The sequence below is a fragment of the Alligator sinensis genome, unplaced genomic scaffold (genome assembly GCF_000455745.1).
Source record: "Alligator sinensis unplaced genomic scaffold, ASM45574v1 scaffold465_1, whole genome shotgun sequence".
Lineage (NCBI taxonomy): Eukaryota > Metazoa > Chordata > Crocodylia > Alligatoridae > Alligator > Alligator sinensis.
Window position 1 is genome coordinate 2,756,253 of NW_005841979.1, and position 5,664 is coordinate 2,761,916.

At 43.0% G+C, this 5,664-nt stretch overlaps 1 protein-coding gene across 2 annotated transcripts in view; it reads left to right on the forward strand.

The window, feature by feature from the left end:
- CSRP2 (cysteine and glycine rich protein 2) overlaps nucleotides 1–5,664 on the forward strand; it is a 15,957-nt gene that overhangs the window by 405 nt on the left and 9,888 nt on the right. The window contains exon 1 of one of the 2 annotated variants that reach the window (XM_014518735.2): nucleotides 12–90. The exons of the other annotated variant lie outside the window; for it this stretch is intronic. The gene's annotated coding sequence lies outside the window, so the exon portion shown is untranslated. Of the gene's footprint in view, nucleotides 1–11; nucleotides 91–5,664 lie in introns of those variants that run through there. 2 annotated transcript variants of the gene reach the window in all.

Genomic DNA, 5,664 nt, shown 5'->3' on the forward strand with positions numbered 1-5,664 from the left:
CGGTTGCTATGTTCGCTGCCATCCCTCGTCCTCCGGAGCTGGCAGCGTTGCAGTAGCCAGGTGGCCGGAGCCACTGGGAGTGCTGAAAATGTAAGGGCCATGTTAGGCAGTAGTTTGGGGCAACGCTTAACTCTGGGACTGCCTGCCTGTTAACACTTTAAGTGGCTTAAAGTGCTGGCTGTGTAGCTCAAAGCTGCGTGGCTCCGGGGCAGGATGATCCCTTGATCCGCATAGGCTCCTGTTCTGTGGGGTGCGAGCGCTGCTCACCGTGAAGGTGTGAGTGCAACCTGGCAGTAAGGTGACCTGCATTTGCACTGCTGGCAGCACAATGAGGCCCTAAAGCAGATGACTTGCCTGGTTGCAGGTGGTTAGGTTTGAGCGTGTCTTGTGCTAGCTGGGAGTTAGAGGGGGGGTATGGGGATGGAAACACTCCGGCACTCAGAAAAGCAAACCCGCTCTGAGCCGCTGTCCCCAAGTGACTTTGTAACAACTGCAGCCCAGAGTGGGTTTGCCTTCCTCGGCACCTGAATGTGCTGTGTGTTAAGGGCTGAATGGTGCACTTCCTTGGCAGTGTTGGTGCACATACTCTCTTGAGAACAGGGGAAACTGGTATGTGCACCATTTACTTAGCTGGTTACTTGTGTTCCTGGCAAAGAGACTTTCATTTACAACAGGTTTCTGTGTTGAGTCTACAAAGACATGTTTTGCCTGGTATAGAACCAGTAAGGTCTGCTCGCTCCAAGAGCCCTAAAGGTTCATCCGATCACAAAGAAAACCCATCATTTTGGTGTTTTACCTAGTTCTTTTCTCAGAAGCAGGTGAGCAAAAGTTTTTTTCCTGTAACAGTTTCTAGAAGTTGAAGGGTACAACAGGTAAAACTTCATTCTGTGTTAATGTCCAAGCCTGGCTATGCTTGGTGCTGTACCAAGTTGGTAGCTGCCCTGACAAACCTGTGTTGGGGAAGCGTCGATAGATTTTAATGTTACAAAATCCTCCTTTTACAGAAGTATAAATCCCCTTGTTGTATTTTCTAGAAATAACTCTGATTTCACCTGCTGTAGTTCAGGAGTGCGGTAGCCAAATGCTTAGGGCAACTTCCTGTGGATCTGAAGGCATTAATTAGAGCCCACCATAGCTTTATACCGGAGGCCATACCCAGTCAACCTCGATTGTAAATAGGTGCCAATCACCTGGGCAATAAAGGGAAAGATGCATGGATGTGATACTGGGCACCTCGCTTCCTGGCGGTATGCTGGTGCCACAGATTAGTATGTATGCCTTAACAGTTCCCAATGGGTCACCAAGGCTTGAGTAGACTTATTATTTTTTCCCTCTTCTTCTTACTATTATTATTATTATTTTAGCTTTATCTCCCTTATGAAAGTAGGAAGTGCACTACAGAAGTACATTATCCACTGTGGGGCTTTCTGAGGCATGTTGGGGAAGTTGTGGGATCTCTTTCATTGGAGACTTTCAACAAGATGCCAGATAAAACAATCTGTGCAGGAGATTAGACTAGGTAGTTTCTTCTACCCCTCTGTCTCTGTCTGTTGTGATTTGTGTAAAATGGCCAGCTCTGCCCAAGACAAAACCATTCTGGGAGGAAGGAGGTCTGTTGCTCTTTGATCAGGTTCCAAGAGTGACTTGTGGTCCATAAATATAAGTTTGAGGAGCGTTTTCACTGGTTGAAAATGAAAATTACAGGGTAAGAGTTAGCTTGTGTTATTGAGGGCATGGGGGAAATCCTCACTAGCTGAGGGCATCTTAACAGCCGGAAGCTCCCAATGCTTCTCTCCTGAATGAGAGCATCAACATGAGGTGTTTATACATTGATTTAACACATTTTAGTTGATTTTTAACTTATTGTCCCTGAGCAGATAAACCCTTGGAGGTTTGTTTTGATCAGGTCATCCCAGATAACACTTCAGAAGCTTTAAAGTTAGTTTTTCTTTCAGATATATAAGAGGGACATCTTACCTAGGGGAAACATGCATATGCTACATGTTTATTTGCATTTTAGCAAATAAAGTCCCAAGTACCAAAGGTAAATTACATTTTCAAGAGGAATAAAACTGCCCAAAGAACTTTTGCTGACCGCTTGGTGACAAACATTTCACTTACTGTGGTATCAATACAGACTTCCCTTGCTTTATGCTGTGGATGCATTCCTGGAAAATGGTGCATAACTTGAATTAGTATAAAGGAAAGGCACTTTACAGTGTAACAAATAGGGATACATTCCAAGATGTTGACACTACTGGCCCCCAGACCCACTTCTACAAGACCATTTTGGCACTCACCAACAGCAGAGAGTACACACAAGCACAGGGCACTATCATAATGGACATAAGTACAGAAACATATGTTACAGACGACAAGCAAGGAGCACAGATCCACATGGGAGGCTATATTTTGGTGCACGTCACTCCCACAGTGTACCACACAAAGTAGCTGACTGCAGACTTCCACCATATCGATTGCATAAGAGTGAATTTACCTTGCATATAACAAATTTTTGGTATCAAACGGGTCATCACATATTTGCACATGCAGAACCCGCATAAAGCGAGGGGAAACCTGTAAACGGATTCCTAAACCAATTGCAGAATAGGAGCAAGTGTCTTTAAACACTGCTTTGTAGCACAAAATGTCTCCAAATATCTGCATTGAGTGTGTGGGTGTCTCTTCTTAATTTAAATATTAGTGACTACTGATTTAATCCTACAGTAACATGCTGGGACAGAACCTGAGTATTGTCATGACTACAAGTTGTAGTCAAAGAGAGCGATTATACTAGCATGATGATGAGAGAGTCCTTTTGGCAGGAGCATGCTGGAAGTCCAGGTGTACACTCCTCAGGAGAGGAGGGTGGCTGCCAAGAACATGTAAACTAAATACCTCGGAATTACAGGGCACCATTGATGAAAACATCTGGAAATGTTTAGTATCACTTCAGTATTTTTAAAATCATTAAAAGCCTGCTCAAACCAGCAGCAGGATAACAAAGTTCTCCTTACAGCTTTCATAAGCAAGAACATCTTTCCTACCCCTTTTGGATATTGACCTACCTGTGACGCTTTCTGCTTCAGCAGAGATCACTATAGGTTAGTATGGACAACCCCCTACTTAAGTGGGTTGGTTGGGTGTGTTTTATCCCCCACTTATCTTATGGGCAGAACTACAAACTTATCTCCTTCCTTTGATGCCTTTAACCATATAGTAGAAGTCAGACTTGAAAGATGAACAATCTTCTGCTTACAGATGGCTTAAGCTAACAGCATAGCTCCAAAAGAATATGGATGGTGCTGCTATATAAGAGTGCTAAAAGAGAAGGCCGTTAACTTTCAGTGCTTCAAGGTTAAGGAAGACCATGATGTGTCTGGGTACATGTATAGCCTTTACCACAATTTGGTTCACAACTGGGGAATCATTTAATGGATTCTATCCTTTTCCTGCCCCCTTTGGAGTAGGTCAGTACAACCCCCTTTTTACAGCTGGGGGCCATGAAGAACAGGCTAGATGAAAAGGATTTACAAGGAAGTCTGGCTGGAAGCTAAACCAGAGTCTCAAATTCCAAGCGAGTGCCCATCACTGGACCACACTTCCTCCTTTCCTACAAGATTAAGAAGTAATCCATGTGCACAGGGCTTCAAATATGAAAATCAAAAACAGGAAGCAGGTCTGTTTGTGAGACCAAGGAAGAAATCTAATTAATAAACAATTTCTACTTGGCTGGTTCTGAAAGGCATTCAACATCGAAAAGAAATCTCTTCTCTATTCTGCTGTTAGTGTGTGAGGGTTTGAAAAAAGAACACCGCCTATATCCATATTACTGTGGGTCCTGTTTGCCATGATTGATGTCAGCTGCTGTGTGGTAGCACAGCCAAACACTTGAACAAAAGAAATGGAATCTTAATTTTTTAGACTCTGCAGTGAAGCCAAGAATGATGACAAAAAGTAGTGGTAAATGTCATAAAACTAACTTTTTATAAGCTTGTGCAAAATCTTAGTTATTGCCAAAATCATGGAGAAACAGCCACGTTTATTTCTTGAAAATATTGTACAAAAGAATAGCTCACTAACGAGCATCTCCACTGTACATGGAACTACTAAGGCAATTCTGTATTGCACCACAGAACAACTTTTAAAACTTTCTTGGGAATTTGCTAAAGATACCCCAGTTTGAGTTAATAAATTAATCTTATTTCCCCACATTTATGAGTGGCTGTTCTGTTGTAGTGGTACAAAGGTTTCTTAGGAGTTACTTAGTAGCATTCCTTTGTTAGATGTTGTGCCACTTGCTCCACATATTCCTGAAGGTTAACTTTTACTACAGGACAAGTGGAGCTGTTGGAGAACTAAGTGCAGCGGGATGCTTAAGACTTGTGTTCCCACTGCACTTGCGAGAAAGTCAAACTACTTCAGGCAATAACAGCAGTGAAATAGCAGCAGTGCAGACTGACCCTTGGCCAGGATACCTGCAACACCAGCTGAAGCCTAAATTGCTGCTAGCCTAAAGTTAGCTCAGCTGTTCTATCGCAGCATGCATGTAAATCAGGCTGACGGAAGGAGCAACAACCAATTGAAGAACGCAAATATCAGGGAAGGTAAAAAGAGGTGGTTGGAAGCAAAAGAGGAACATGTACACATTTTATAATAAGGAGGGGTAAGCATTGGTTTGGCTTAAAAACAAGTTCAAAGGGGAAAGGAAAACATGTAATGGGGTCTTGACTAATTCCTTAGCAAGCCTTGGTTCTAAGTGTGGTCCTCAATACAGTATAAATAGCATGTGGGTTCTTTCCCTTCATCCCACACCCTGAGGGAGTAGTGAGTGGAGGAAGAGAAGGAGGCTGTATTCTCTCCTTCAAAAGAAACTATGAATTCTAGCTTCCAAGATACTTCTGAATGTAACTAATGGAGACTTTGTAGCCCATGGCGAGATGACAGTTGTCTCTCTTCTGCGTACTGGATTGCCAAAATGAAACGGAATAAAATTGAAATATCCCATCAGTTTTTACAGTTGTCACTGCCCTAAGTGACCAGGGTAAAGGGTCATGTCCACTTTGTGCTGCTTCTCCTAGAAGGAAAAGCACCAGAAGCAGCTAAGGCAGGTAATGAGATGCTTTGTGTTTTGAGAGGGTCATCGGTGTCCAGTGGTCAGAACGGAGTTGGAGCATTGTTTTGTGCTCTTGCCAACCATCACAGTGAAGATAAAGCCCACAGCACAGACTGAGGAGAATTTCCACTAAGTGGGGGTAGGAGAGATACCAGGATTACCTCTAGTTTTTGTTAGGATAGTGTTTCACAACTGACCAGAGATGTGCACAAGAGGAAGCTGGTGGCCTTTTAAAGGCTTAATATAGTGATGCTTCATATGTGCAGGCATGCATATAAATATATTAATACTACAGCACCCATTTAGTGTATATATAGGTGAACCTGCATCAATAAAATTGACTTTAACACCCTTTTCTTCTTTTAACACACACATTCTCCTTTTTTCCTTTTCTTCCCCTCTCTATTTCCCTGCCCTTCTTTCCCCCCCACCAGCTGTAGGGTTTTCTAGTAAAGCACTGAGCTTTACCAACTGTGCTTCTGTTTTGTTAAGCTGTGTGAAGACGGTCACAAACCCTGTCCCAAACAATATCCAACATGGGGGGGGGG